This window comes from Schistocerca serialis, chromosome 10 (assembly GCF_023864345.2).
Source record: "Schistocerca serialis cubense isolate TAMUIC-IGC-003099 chromosome 10, iqSchSeri2.2, whole genome shotgun sequence".
In the NCBI taxonomy this organism is placed as follows: domain Eukaryota; kingdom Metazoa; phylum Arthropoda; class Insecta; order Orthoptera; family Acrididae; genus Schistocerca; species Schistocerca serialis.
This window is the reverse complement of record NC_064647.1, coordinates 42,728,547-42,743,390: the sequence shown is the minus strand read 5'-3', so window position 1 is coordinate 42,743,390 and position 14,844 is coordinate 42,728,547. Positions and strand designations below refer to the sequence as shown.

The 14,844-nt window shown below is 45.7% G+C and overlaps 3 non-coding genes and 1 pseudogene across 3 annotated transcripts; all 4 read left to right on the top strand.

Moving 5' to 3' along the window:
* The first annotated feature begins 5,229 nt into the window (after positions 1 to 5,229).
* Positions 5,230 to 5,360, top strand: LOC126425526 (U4 spliceosomal RNA; annotated as a pseudogene).
* A 2,310-nt stretch (positions 5,361 to 7,670) lies between these two features.
* Positions 7,671 to 7,810, top strand: LOC126425471 (U4 spliceosomal RNA). Its single transcript, XR_007576330.1, has one exon. It is a non-coding gene; the product is annotated as a U4 spliceosomal RNA (small nuclear RNA).
* A 2,314-nt stretch (positions 7,811 to 10,124) lies between these two features.
* Positions 10,125 to 10,264, top strand: LOC126425508 (U4 spliceosomal RNA). Its single transcript, XR_007576360.1, has one exon. It is a non-coding gene; the product is annotated as a U4 spliceosomal RNA (small nuclear RNA).
* A 2,298-nt stretch (positions 10,265 to 12,562) lies between these two features.
* LOC126425470 (U4 spliceosomal RNA) lies at positions 12,563 to 12,702 on the top strand. Its single transcript, XR_007576329.1, has one exon. It is a non-coding gene; the product is annotated as a U4 spliceosomal RNA (small nuclear RNA).
* Positions 12,703 to 14,844: the final 2,142 nt, after the last annotated feature.

The following is a 14,844-nucleotide window of genomic DNA, read 5'->3' as shown; positions in this document are numbered from 1 at the left end:
TCGCAAGTTCCGACCAGTGGCAAAGCGGACGCCCGCAAGTGGTTGAAACAACCGCCAGTCCCTGGTCGTCGGGCCTCGCGGTCGTCGTCTGTCCCTGAGACTGACCCAGTGAAGCCCATGCAGCCTGAAGAGCCGAAGGCACAGCGCGATAAGCAGAAAAGGAAGAAAGTCCCCAAGACCAACGGTAATACGGTGGCACCGATCCCGCCGCTCCCTACAAGCTCTGCCTCTGAGGACGAGGTGGAGATTCTGGCGTCCGCTGAGGACCTCGCTCTTGCCGGTCCCGCGGACGCAATGGATGGCATTTGCACGGATGCTCCATCGGAGGCAGCAGGTGCCCCAGTGGCGTAATCTGCCTTCCCAGTCCCGTCACGCCTTTCTCAGCCATGGACAATACCATCCTCCAGTGGAACTGCAGCGGTTTCTTCCACCATTTAGCTGAGCTCCGCCAACTTCTCAGCCTTCGCCCTTTCTTCTGCATTGCTCTCCAGGAAACTTGGTTTCCGGCGATGCGAACCCCCGCCCTCCGTGGCTATCGGGGTTATTACAAGAACCGAGCAGCTTATGAAAGGGTGTCTGGTGGCGTCTGCATTTATGTCCTTCACACTCTGCACAGCGAATCTGTCCCTCTCCAGACGCCTTTAGAGGCTGTCGCTGTACGCGTGTGGACGCCACAGGCTGTTACCGTCTGCAGTCTTTACATTCCACCGGATGGTGATGTCTCGCAGCATGTCCTGGCTGCGCTGGTCGCCCAATTGCCGCCACCTTTCTTGCTATTGGGCGACTTCAACGCTCATAACCCTCTGTGGGGTGGGTCAGTGGCAACAGGTCGAGGCGCCATCATTGAGCATTTATTGTCGCAGCTCGATCTCTCGCTGTTAAATGATGGTGCCTTCACGCACTTCAGTGTGGCGCATGGCACCTACTCCGCCATTGACCTTTCAATCTGTAGCCATAGCCTCTTACCGACTGTCCAATGGAGTGTGCATGACGACCTGTGTGGTAGTGACCATTTTCCGATCTTTTTGTCACTACCACAGCGCCACTCTTCTGGGCGCCCTAGCAGATGGGCTATGAATAAGGCTGACTGGGACTTGTTCTCCTCCACTGCCGCTTTTGAGCCTCTCTCTACCGATGACGTTGATGCGGTGGTTCAATCGGTCACCACCGGCATCGTTACTGCCGCCGAATCTGCCATTCCCCATTCCTGTGGGTCCCCTCGGCGGAAGGCTGTGCCTTGGTGGTCGCCTGAGATCGCTGAAGCGATTAAAGATCGCCGGCGGGCGCTCCAGCGTCACAAGCGACACCCCTCCCTCGACCACCTTATCGCCTTCAAACGGCTGCGTGCGCGGGCCCGCCTCCTTATCCGCCAAGGCAAGAAGGAGTGCTGGGAGCGGTATGTGTCCACCATTGGCCTCCATGTCACTCCCTCGCAGGTCTGGGCCAAGATTCGACGCGTCTACGGCTATCGGCCACCTGCCAGCGTCCCTGCGCTCTCACTGAATGGAGCAGTTTGTACTGACTCCGACGTCATTGCCAATCGCTTAGCAGAGCATTTTGCTATGAGTTCCGCTTCTGCGAATTACCCCCAGGCCTTCCGCTCCATTAAAGAGCGGATGGAACGTCGGAGCCTTTCGTTTCGCACCAACCACCCAGAATCTTACAATGCTCCATTTAGTGAGTGGGAATTTCGCAGTGCCCTCGCTGCTTGCCCTGATACCGCTCCTGGGCCAGATGGCATCCACTGTCAGATGCTGAAACACCTTTCAGTGGACTGCCAGCAGCGCCTTCTTGATCTTTACAACCGTCTTTGGGTCGAGGGGGAGTTTCCGTCGCAATGGCGGGAAGGCATTGTCATCCCCGTTTTGAAACCTGGAAAGACCCCTCTGGAGGTGGACAGCTACCGTCCCATTAGCCTCACCAACGTTCTTTGCAAGTTGCTTGAACGGATGGTGAGCCGGCGCTTGCATTGGGTACTGGAATCTCGGGGCCTTCTGGCTCCATCTCAGGGTGGGTTCCGTAAAGGCCGCTCCGCCGCCGACAATCTGGTGAGCCTGGAGTCGGCCATCCGTACTGCCTTTTCCCGCCGTCAGCACCTGGTCGCTGTCTTTTTCGACATGCGGAAGGCGTACGATACGACGTGGCGTCATCACATTCTTTCTACGCTCCATGGATGGGGTCTTCGGGGTCCTCTGCCGATTTTTATCCGCAATTTTCTGTCGTGTCGTACCTTCCGCGTGCAAGTCGCGGCCTCGTATAGTTCCTCCCACGTCCAGGAGAACGGTGTGCCACAGGGTTCCGTTTTAAGTGTCTGTCTGTTTTTAATAGCCATTAACGGTCTTGCTGCGGCCGTGGGAAACTCTGTCTCCGCTTCCCTGTATGCTGACGACTTCTGCCTTTATTACAGCTCTCCCAGCATTGCAGCTGTTGAACGTCAGCTACAGGGCGCTATCCGTAAGGCGCAGTCTTGGGCTGTAGCCCATGGGTTTCAGTTTTCGGCAGCCAAGACCTGCGTTATGCATTTCTGCCGGCGACGTACTGTCCACCCGGAGCCGCAGCTTTCTCTTAACGGCGAACTTCTTTCGGTGGTGGAATCACACAGGTTTTTGGGGGTTGTTTTCGATGCCCGGTTGACTTGGCTGCCTCATATCCGGCAGCTCAAACAGACGTGTTGGCGGCATCTCAATGCACTGCGATGTTTGAGCCACACCCGCTGGGGAGCCGACCGCTCTACCCTGTTACGGCTCTACCAGGCGTTAATCCAGTCCCGTCTGGATTATGGGTGCCTGGCATATGGCTCAGCATCCCCGTCTGCGTTGCGGGTGCTGGACCCAATCCTCCACAGCGGGATACGCCTTGCCACTGGTGCTTTCCGCACCAGCCCTGTGGACAGCTTACTCGTGGAGGCAGGTGTCCCTCCACTGCGGTTCCGGCGCCAACGTTTGCTGGCCGCTTATGCTGCCCATGTTCTAAGCTCGCCCGGACATCCTAACTATCGTCTCCTGTTCCCGCAGTCAGTCGTCCGTCTGCCGGAACGTCGGCCCCGGGCGGGTTGTCCGATCGCCATACGCGTCAAGGAGCTTCTCTCCGGGCTTGGGCTTCTCCCTGTTCCACCTCCTTTCCGGGCACCTCTGCGTACACCCCCGTGGTGCGTTCCTCGCCCTTGCCTTCGGCTAGACTTGGCACAGGGCTCGAAGGACTCAGTCCCTCCAGAGGCCTTCCGCCGCCGCTTTTATTCCATCTTGGCCACGTATCAGGGCTCTGGCATTGTTTACACCGACGGCTCGATGGTTGCTGGTCGAGTCGGGTATGCGCTCACTCTAGGGGACCATTCCGAACAACGTTCCTTGCCGGCTGGCTGCAGCGTTTACACTGCTGAGCTGGTCGCCATCTTTCGAGCCCTAGAGTATATCCGCTCCTGCTCAGGTGAGTCCTTCGTTATCTGTAGCGATTCCCTGAGCAGTTTACGAGCACTCGACCAGTGTTTTCCTCGTTCCCGTCTGGTGATGGCTATCCATGAGTCCCTGCATACTCTTGCGCGTTGCGGCCGCTCTGCGGTCTTCGTGTGGACCCCAGGCCATGTTGGGATCCCCGGCAACGAGTATGTTGACCGGCTGGCGAAAGAGGCGACTAGTGCACCATCTCTGGACGTTGGCCTCCCGGAGACAGATTTGCGGGCGTTCCTACGCCGCAAAATTCTGGACCTTTGGGACACTGAATGGCGCGCCCTGCCTTCATGCAACAAACTTCGGGCCATCAAGGGGGCTACCGGTGTGTGGCGCTCCTCCTTGCGGGTTTCTCGCAAGGAGTCTGTTGTCCTCTGCCGGCTGCGCATTGGGCACACTCGGCTTACCCACGGCCACTTATTGCGCCGTGAGGATGCGCCTCTATGTCGCTGCGGCTCCGTTTTATCCGTGGTTCATGTTTTATTGGAGTGTCCGTTTTTAGCTGCGCTCAGGCAGTCGTTCGCACTGCCTGACTCGCTCCCTGCCCTTTTAACAGATGACCCGGCTATGGCTGACTTAGTTTTACGTTTTATTCGGGCAGGGGGTTTTTATTCTTTACTCTGAGTGTTTCTGTTTTTATCTTATTGTTTTGTGTTGATTCTGGCCTTTGGCCTCCGGTTTTAAACTGATTTTTTTTTAATGTGTTTCCAGTGGTTGGCTTTTCCTTTTTTATTTTTCTGGTCGGCCAACCACCGTCACCCTCTGTGTGTTTTTAGTTCGTTTTGTCTTGTCTTTGTCTCAGTTTCTCTTGTCCTGTATCGTCTGTGATCTCTTTTGTTCCTCGTTTTTATTCTCTGTGGGTGTTCTTTGTCTTTGGAAAAAGGGACCGATGACCATAGCAGTCTGGTCCCTTTAATCCCCCAAACCAACCAACCAACCAGGGAGCATCGCCTCCTCTGCCCCCACGTCACAGAAGTGTGGGCCCTTGCACGTGTGCTCATAGCGTTGATCGGTGGGACGACGCCAGCAAATGTGTCCACCGACTGGTTCCTTACACCTGATCTTCAAACGCAACCCCGACCAAGACGTAACGCAATGGTGTGGCTCTTGGGCCACACCATTTTCACGATCTACGACCTTTCCCTCGCCGATGCTGTCTCTTTCATGGACTACCTGTGGAGCCAGCATCGCGTGGCGGAATCTGCTCGAAACTATACGACCACTTTTGCCCGGTATTTGAAGGTTGCAATGATCCATGGATATCAAACGGTGTTCCAGGTTGCCTAGGGCGCCTTGTCCAGGCATTGCCTGGGCTTGCCCCTGGTTCTTTGCACCAATCTTTGACTTGACTCACCCCAGATTCGCAATTGGAACAATTATTGCACAAACTTTATTGGAAAAATAGGAATCACGCAATCAATCTTAGAAGCTTATTCCTTAGTAAATTCTCTGGGCGATGGGATTATCTCGCCAGTTTCATTTTCACTTGTGTGTGCTGCCGCCCCTGTTTTTAATTTCCTTTCATTTCTATCTTTCTTTCTTTCTTCCCTTTTGGTTCTCAACTCACTATTTCTTCACACCTGCAGAGCGAGGTGTCTTTCTGAATCAAGTGTCGTCTTCCATTGCGGCATAGCAGAGTATGCCCCTCGCTTTTAATTTCGTTCCTGGCAACAAGTCTTGCTACTCAATGCACCATGTTGTGCGTGCTGCGTCGACACTCTAGGATGGCGGCATATTTGGAGAGGACAAGGTAGGGCTGTAGGGGAGGAAGGAGGCCCATTAAAAAAAAAAACAAAAAAAAAAGTGAAGTATAACTGAGGTGCGATTATTGCTAGTTGAAAACTTTTACCAATACCCCGCCAGAGAGACGTGAAATACCGTCTCTGTGGCAATTTTTGGCAACCCCTGAGGGGGTGTAAGTGTCATAGAAACAATGCTTCAAACTGTGTTTATCTGTGTACTCATTCTGCACTTGTGGAAGTGTTTAGCTGATGGTTGTTAGGGACCATGTACACAGACTAGTCTGTGTTCACTGATGAATTGTGTACATGTCTTAGGGAGCTGGTGAGAAACATACTCCTCAGTGTAAGATGTTGTGCAACTGCTATGTGTGAATAAAGATGCCAATGTGGACAGTTGAAATGTGGTTCTGTCTAGTGGCAATTCTTGCTCCATAGCATACTTGTGGTACACACATGCAGTGATTACTGATAAATGTAGGATTTGACAAAACTTGTGTCAGAATTTAGAGGAGGAGACTAGGGCAGTACAGTGAGAGTTGGTGAGTGTGTGGGAGGCAGGTGTTGTACTTAATTCATTTTCACAGCACTGCCAGTGTTATAATTTGTGTTTGTGTCCTGATCATTAGATGCATGTTTGATCCTTTTTGGACACTGCTGTGTGTACACCTTGATAATTAGAACTGATGATCATGGAACTGCTGTTTGATAATATTGGGCAATGAGTCTGTTGGCTTGAGATGATTGATGTGTTAGGCTGCACAGTGCCTAGTAAGGGCACTCACATTGAGGACAGTGTCCTATCTGGTGGGTGTTACATGAAGCAGGAAGAACTGTAATGTTGTGCAAGGCTTTGCCTCAATTTGACAATACATACATGTGCTGTAGTGTGCAGAGCAGAGGGATTGAAAGAAAGGTAAGGGCTAGTAGCTATTTGGGTGGTAGCTAATGCAGTCCCTGATGTTGAGGTTTTGTTGAACCTTTATGTAGCTTACATGTTTCATCTAAAGGCTGCTGGTGGAAAATCTCCTTCATGCAGTAATAACAGTGATTGTGCAGTAGAATTTGGTGGGCTGCAGCCATGGCATTTCCATTTTGAACAGTGTGATTAGTGCATTTCTTGGTGTATTCCTTGAACTGTGGATTTACTGTGCAAATGTGACACATAATACAGTGTGATAGTTTAAATGGGATGGTGAGCTTAATGATGGTCCAGTGTGCTATGAGAATGTATTGCATGTGGAATACTGAAGAGAGGGAACCAGTGCTTGTGGGGTAAATTTTGTGACTGTGTCTGTCAATATAAATCATAGAATGCAATGAAAAATACAGTGGTAGAGGAAGTGTAGGTGAGAATTGTAGCAGGAGTTTTGCTTTTTTTTTTTTTTTTTTTTTTGAGAGCAGAACTAGTTGGCTTGCCATGGCTCATTCTTTCTGTCTCTCTTCATTTGAGAATGACTCTTCCTATATGCAAGGTGAGCAAAATTTGCTGCCTACTATAGCACAAATGGATCCATAGAAAATGTCTTATTGTTTGGATCTGTTATGAATGCTTGGCACTCGAGATACTATTTAGCACACATTCAGATATTTTCATTTTTGTCAGGCAATATATTAGCTGGGGCCAATGAGACAGCAGGCAGGTTTGGATACTGTTAGCTTTCTATGATTCTTCTTGGACAAGAACATAAACAGTAGAGGAGTCCAAAATATATATTTTTGTGCATGTTGTTTGGCGCAATGTGGAATAAGCGTGTATCTTGTATATTTAAGACTGCAGCACGTGTTCCCAGCGCTATGAAGCAATTTACTGACTGATTTCTAGTTGTACTTTTCTGCAAGGTAAACTCATTTCAACAACTTAACCCAGCTACATGAGAGGATTTGTAAATCTCATTTCATTGTGTTTCCAGGGTGCCTAATCTGTTACACAAATATTTCACCCATCGACATTAATCAATTTCACGGCATGATTCGAGTAAAACTAACATTTTACTGCTCAGTAGGTCAAACAGCTTTTGCTGAGAAGTGTATGGTTTGTTAAGTTGATGTAAATGCAGTTGGCAGTTTTCTTGGTGTCTAGTACTAACCAGCGGCCACAAAATAACAAAATCTAACGATGAGTCTTAATGGGTGTGCCGGTATTTGCTAAATGAGGTTGTGCTACTTTCGTCTGTGTGGGGCTAGGCGAGTGAGCAGTAGCGCGCCTGACGGTCAAGGGGAGAACTACTGTGGAGTTTTGAGCGTTTAAGATGGCGGTGAGTGGGCGTGTAAGCAAAAATTAGACACAAGGAGCAAAGAACAGAAAATCTGCCTCTAATAAAATGTATTTTACTGTTCTTTTTCTGTATATTTCTGTATTTGTTTCCCCCAATGGAACTTGAGTAGTGTAAGGTAATACTGATAGGTATCAATGATGCAAGTACTTGTATGTGTTTGGAACGAACGTCAGGTATAAATAGCAGTGCCAGGCGCTAGGTAGTTAATCTTTGCGCAGTGGCATTATCGTAACCAGTGAAGTATAACTGAGGTGCGATTATTGCTAGTTGAAAACTTTTACCAATACCCCGCCAGAGAGACGTGAAATACCGTCTCTGTGGCAATTTTTGGCAACCCCTGAGGGGGTGTAAGTGTCATAGAAACAATGCTTCAAACTGTGTTTATCTGTGTACTCATTCTGCACTTGTGGAAGTGTTTAGCTGATGGTTGTTAGGGACCATGTACACAGACTAGTCTGTGTTCACTGATGAATTGTGTACATGTCTTAGGGAGCTGGTGAGAAACATACTCCTCAGTGTAAGATGTTGTGCAACTGCTATGTGTGAATAAAGATGCCAATGTGGACAGTTGAAATGTGGTTCTGTCTAGTGGCAATTCTTGCTCCATAGCATACTTGTGGTACACACATGCAGTGATTACTGATAAATGTAGGATTTGACAAAACTTGTGTCAGAATTTAGAGGAGGAGACTAGGGCAGTACAGTGAGAGTTGGTGAGTGTGTGGGAGGCAGGTGTTGTACTTAATTCATTTTCACAGCACTGCCAGTGTTATAATTTGTGTTTGTGTCCTGATCATTAGATGCATGTTTGATCCTTTTTGGACACTGCTGTGTGTACACCTTGATAATTAGAACTTATGACCATGGAACTGCTGTTTGATAATATTGGGCAATGAGTCTGTTGGCTTGAGATGATTGATGTGTTAGGCTGCACAGTGCCTAGTAAGGGCACTCACATTGAGGACAGTGTCCTATCTGGTGGGTGTTACATGAAGCAGGAAGAACTGTAATGTTGTGCAAGGCTTTGCCTCAATTTGACAATACATACATGTGCTGTAGTGTGCAGAGCAGAGGGATTGAAAGAAAGGTAAGGGCTAGTAGCTATTTGGGTGGTAGCTAATGCAGTCCCTGATGTTGAGGTTTTGTTGAACCTTTATGTAGCTTACATGTTTCATCTAAAGGCTGCTGGTGGAAAATCTCCTTCATGCAGTAATAACAGTGATTGTGCAGTAGAATTTGGTGGGCTGCAGCCATGGCATTTCCATTTTGAACAGTGTGATTAGTGCATTTCTTGGTGTATTCCTTGAACTGTGGATTTACTGTGCAAATGTGACACACAATACAGTGTGATAGTTTAAATGGGATGGTGAGCTTAATGATGGTCCAGTGTGCTATGAGAATGTATTGCATGTGGAATACTGAAGAGAGGGAACCAGTGCTTGTGGGGTAAATTTTGTGACTGTGTCTGTGAATATAAATCATAGAATGCAATGAAAAATACAGTGGTAGAGGAAGTGTAGGTGAGAATTGTAGCAGGAGTTTTGCTTTTTTTTTTTTTTCTTTTTTTTTTCGAGAGCAGAACTAGTTGGCTTGCCATGGCTCATTCTTTCTGTCTCTCTTCATTTGAGAATGACTCTTCCTATATGCAAGGTGAGCAAAATTTGCTGCCTACTATAGCACAAATGGATCCATAGAAAATGTCTTATTGTTTGGATCTGTTATGAATGCTTGGCACTCGAGATACTATTTAGCACACATTCAGATATTTTCATTTTTGTCAGGCAATATATTAGCTGGGGCCAATGAGACAGCAGGCAGGTTTGGATACTGTTAGCTTTCTATGATTCTTCTTGGACAAGAACATAAACAGTAGAGGAGTCCAAAATATATATTTTTGTGCAGGTTGTTTGGCGCAATGTGGAATAAGCGTGTATCTTGTATATTTAAGACTGCAGCACGTGTTCCCAGCGCTATGAAGCAATTTACTGACTGATTTCTAGTTGTACTTTTCTGCAAGGTAAACTTATTTCAACAACTTAACCCAGCTACATGAGAGGATTTGTAAATCTCATTTCATTGTGTTTCCAGGGTGCCTAATCTGTTACACAAATATTTCACCCATCGACATTAATCAATTTCACGGCATGATTCGAGTAAAACTAACATTTTACTGCTCAGTAGGTCAAACAGCTTTTGCTGAGAAGTGTATGGTTTGTTAAGTTAATGTAAATGCAGTTGGCAGTTTTCTTGGTGTCTAGTACTAACCAGCGGCCACAAAATAACAAAATCTAACGATGAGTCTTAATGGGTGTGCCGGTATTTGCTAAATGAGGTTGTGCTACTTTCGTCTGTGTGGGGCTAGGCGAGTGAGCAGTAGCGCGCCTGACGGTCAAGGGGAGAACTACTGTGGAGTTTTGAGCGTTTAAGATGGCGGTGAGTGGGCGTGTAAGCAAAAATTAGACACAAGGAGCAAAGAACAGAAAATCTGCCTCTAATAAAATGTATTTTACTGTTCTTTTTCTGTATATTTCTGTATTTGTTTCCCCCAATGGAACTTGAGTAGTGTAAGGTAATACTGATAGGTATCAATGATGCAAGTACTTGTATGTGTTTGGAACGAACGTCAGGTATAAATAGCAGTGCCAGGCGCTAGGTAGTTAATCTTTGCGCAGTGGCATTATCATAACCAGTGAAGTATAACTGAGGTGCGATTATTGCTAGTTGAAAACTTTTACCAATACCCCGCCAGAGAGACGTGAAATACCGTCTCTGTGGCAATTTTTGGCAACCCCTGAGGGGGTGTAAGTGTCATAGAAACAATGCTTCAAACTGTGTTTATCTGTGTACTCATTCTGCACTTGTGGAAGTGTTTAGCTGATGGTTGTTAGGGACCATGTACACAGACTAGTCTGTGTTCACTGATGAATTGTGTACATGTCTTAGGGAGCTGGTGAGAAACATACTCCTCAGTGTAAGATGTTGTGCAACTGCTATGTGTGAATAAAGATGCCAATGTGGACAGTTGAAATGTGGTTCTGTCTAGTGGCAATTCTTGCTCCATAGCATACTTGTGGTACACACATGCAGTGATTACTGATAAATGTAGGATTTGACAAAACTTGTGTCAGAATTTAGAGGAGGAGACTAGGGCAGTACAGTGAGAGTTGGTGAGTGTGTGGGAGGCAGGTGTTGTACTTAATTCATTTTCACAGCACTGCCAGTGTTATAATTTGTGTTTGTGTCCTGATCATTAGATGCATGTTTGATCCTTTTTGGACACTGCTGTGTGTACACCTTGATAATTAGAACTTATGACCATGGAACTGCTGTTTGATAATATTGGGCAATGAGTCTGTTGGCTTGAGATGATTGATGTGTTAGGCTGCACAGTGCCTAGTAAGGGCACTCACATTGAGGACAGTGTCCTATCTGGTGGGTGTTACATGAAGCAGGAAGAACTGTAATGTTGTGCAAGGCTTTGCCTCAATTTGACAATACATACATGTGCTGTAGTGTGCAGAGCAGAGGGATTGAAAGAAAGGTAAGGGCTAGTAGCTATTTGGGTGGTAGCTAATGCAGTCCCTGATGTTGAGGTTTTGTTGAACCTTTATGTAGCTTACATGTTTCATCTAAAGGCTGCTGGTGGAAAATCTCCTTCATGCAGTAATAACAGTGATTGTGCAGTAGAATTTGGTGGGCTGCAGCCATGGCATTTCCATTTTGAACAGTGTGATTAGTGCATTTCTTGGTGTATTCCTTGAACTGTGGATTTACTGTGCAAATGTGACACATAATACAGTGTGATAGTTTAAATGGGATGGTGAGCTTAATGATGGTCCAGTGTGCTATGAGAATGTATTGCATGTGGAATACTGAAGAGAGGGAACCAGTGCTTGTGGGGTAAATTTTGTGACTGTGTCTGTGAATATAAATCATAGAATGCAATGAAAAATACAGTGGTAGAGGAAGTGTAGGTGAGAATTGTAGCAGGAGTTTTGCTTTTTTTTTTGAGAGCAGAACTAGTTGGCTTGCCATGGCTCATTCTTTCTGTCTCTCTTCATTTGAGAATGACTCTTCCTATATGCAAGGTGAGCAAAATTTGCTGCCTACTATAGCACAAATGGATCCATAGAAAATGTCTTATTGTTTGGATCTGTTATGAATGCTTGGCACTCGAGATACTATTTAGCACACATTCAGATATTTTCATTTTTGTCAGGCAATATATTAGCTGGGGCCAATGAGACAGCAGGCAGGTTTGGATACTGTTAGCTTTCTATGATTCTTCTTGGACAAGAACATAAACAGTAGAGGAGTCCAAAATATATATTTTTGTGCAGGTTGTTTGGCGCAATGTGGAATAAGCGTGTATCTTGTATATTTAAGACTGCAGCACGTGTTCCCAGCGCTATGAAGCAATTTACTGACTGATTTCTAGTTGTACTTTTCTGCAAGGTAAACTTATTTCAACAACTTAACCCAGCTACATGAGAGGATTTGTAAATCTCATTTCATTGTGTTTCCAGGGTGCCTAATCTGTTACACAAATATTTCACCCATCGACATTAATCAATTTCACGGCATGATTCGAGTAAAACTAACATTTTACTGCTCAGTAGGTCAAACAGCTTTTGCTGAGAAGTGTATGGTTTGTTAAGTTAATGTAAATGCAGTTGGCAGTTTTCTTGGTGTCTAGTACTAACCAGCGGCCACAAAATAACAAAATCTAACGATGAGTCTTAATGGGTGTGCCGGTATTTGCTAAATGAGGTTGTGCTACTTTCGTCTGTGTGGGGCTAGGCGAGTGAGCAGTAGCGCGCCTGACGGTCAAGGGGAGAACTACTGTGGAGTTTTGAGCGTTTAAGATGGCGGTGAGTGGGCGTGTAAGCAAAAATTAGACACAAGGAGCAAAGAACAGAAAATCTGCCTCTAATAAAATGTATTTTACTGTTCTTTTTCTGTATATTTCTGTATTTGTTTCCCCCAATGGAACTTGAGTAGTGTAAGGTAATACTGATAGGTATCAATGATGCAAGTACTTGTATGTGTTTGGAACGAACGTCAGGTATAAATAGCAGTGCCAGGCGCTAGGTAGTTAATCTTTGCGCAGTGGCATTATCGTAACCAGTGAAGTATAACTGAGGTGCGATTATTGCTAGTTGAAAACTTTTACCAATACCCCGCCAGAGAGACGTGAAATACCGTCTCTGTGGCAATTTTTGGCAACCCCTGAGGGGGTGTAAGTGTCATAGAAACAATGCTTCAAATTGTGTTTATCTGTGTACTCATTCTGCACTTGTGGAAGTGTTTAGCTGATGGTTGTTAGGGACCATGTACACAGACTAGTCTGTGTTCACTGATGAATTGTGTACATGTCTTAGGGAGCTGGTGAGAAACATACTCCTCAGTGTAAGATGTTGTGCAACTGCTATGTGTGAATAAAGATGCCAATGTGGACAGTTGAAATGTGGTTCTGTCTAGTGGCAATTCTTGCTCCATAGCATACTTGTGGTACACACATGCAGTGATTACTGATAAATGTAGGATTTGACAAAACTTGTGTCAGAATTTAGAGGAGGAGACTAGGGCAGTACAGTGAGAGTTGGTGAGTGTGTGGGAGGCAGGTGTTGTACTTAATTCATTTTCACAGCACTGCCAGTGTTATAATTTGTGTTTGTGTCCTGATCATTAGATGCATGTTTGATCCTTTTTGGACACTGCTGTGTGTACACCTTGATAATTAGAACTTATGACCATGGAACTGCTGTTTGATAATATTGGGCAATGAGTCTGTTGGCTTGAGATGATTGATGTGTTAGGCTGCACAGTGCCTAGTAAGGGCACTCACATTGAGGACAGTGTCCTATCTGGTGGGTGTTACATGAAGCAGGAAGAACTGTAATGTTGTGCAAGGCTTTGCCTCAATTTGACAATACATACATGTGCTGTAGTGTGCAGAGCAGAGGGATTGAAAGAAAGGTAAGGGCTAGTAGCTATTTGGGTGGTAGCTAATGCAGTCCCTGATGTTGAGGTTTTGTTGAACCTTTATGTAGCTTACATGTTTCATCTAAAGGCTGCTGGTGGAAAATCTCCTTCATGCAGTAATAACAGTGATTGTGCAGTAGAATTTGGTGGGCTGCAGCCATGGCATTTCCATTTTGAACAGTGTGATTAGTGCATTTCTTGGTGTATTCCTTGAACTGTGGATTTACTGTGCAAATGTGACACATAATACAGTGTGATAGTTTAAATGGGATGGTGAGCTTAATGATGGTCCAGTGTGCTATGAGAATGTATTGCATGTGGAATACTGAAGAGAGGGAACCAGTGCTTGTGGGGTAAATTTTGTGACTGTGTCTGTGAATATAAATCATAGAATGCAATGAAAAATACAGTGGTAGAGGAAGTGTAGGTGAGAATTGTAGCAGGAGTTTTGCTTTTTTTTTTTTTTTTTTTTTTTTTTTTTTTTTTTTTTTTGAGAGCAGAACTAGTTGGCTTGCCATGGCTCATTCTTTCTGTCTCTCTTCATTTGAGAATGACTCTTCCTATATGCAAGGTGAGCAAAATTTGCTGCCTACTATAGCACAAATGGATCCATAGAAAATGTCTTATTGTTTGGATCTGTTGTGAATGCTTGGCACTCGAGATACTATTTAGCACACATTCAGATATTTTCATTTTTGTCAGGCAATATATTAGCTGGGGCCAATGAGACAGCAGGCAGGTTTGGATACTGTTAGCTTTCTATGATTCTTCTTGGACAAGAACATAAACAGTAGAGGAGTCCAAAATATATATTTTTGTGCAGGTTGTTTGGCGCAATGTGGAATAAGCGTGTATCTTGTATATTTAAGACTGCAGCACGTGTTCCCAGCGCTATGAAGCAATTTACTGACTGATTTCTAGTTGTACTTTTCTGCAAGGTAAACTTATTTCAACAACTTAACCCAGCTACATGAGAGGATTTGTAAATCTCATTTCATTGTGTTTCCAGGGTGCCTAATCTGTTACACAAATATTTCACCCATCGACATTAATCAATTTCACGGCATGATTCGAGTAAAACTAACATTTTACTGCTCAGTAGGTCAAACAGCTTTTGCTGAGAAGTGTATGGTTTGTTAAGTTAATGTAAATGCAGTTGGCAGTTTTCTTGGTGTCTAGTACTAACCAGCGGCCACAAAATAACAAAATCTAACGATGAGTCTTAATGGGTGTGCCGGTATTTGCTAAATGAGGTTGTGCTACTTTCGTCTGTGTGGGGCTAGGCGAGTGAGCAGTAGCGCGCCTGACGGTCAAGGGGAGAACTACTGTGGAGTTTTGAGCGTTTAAGATGGCGGTGAGTGGGCGTGTAAGTAAAAATTAGACACAAGGAGCAAA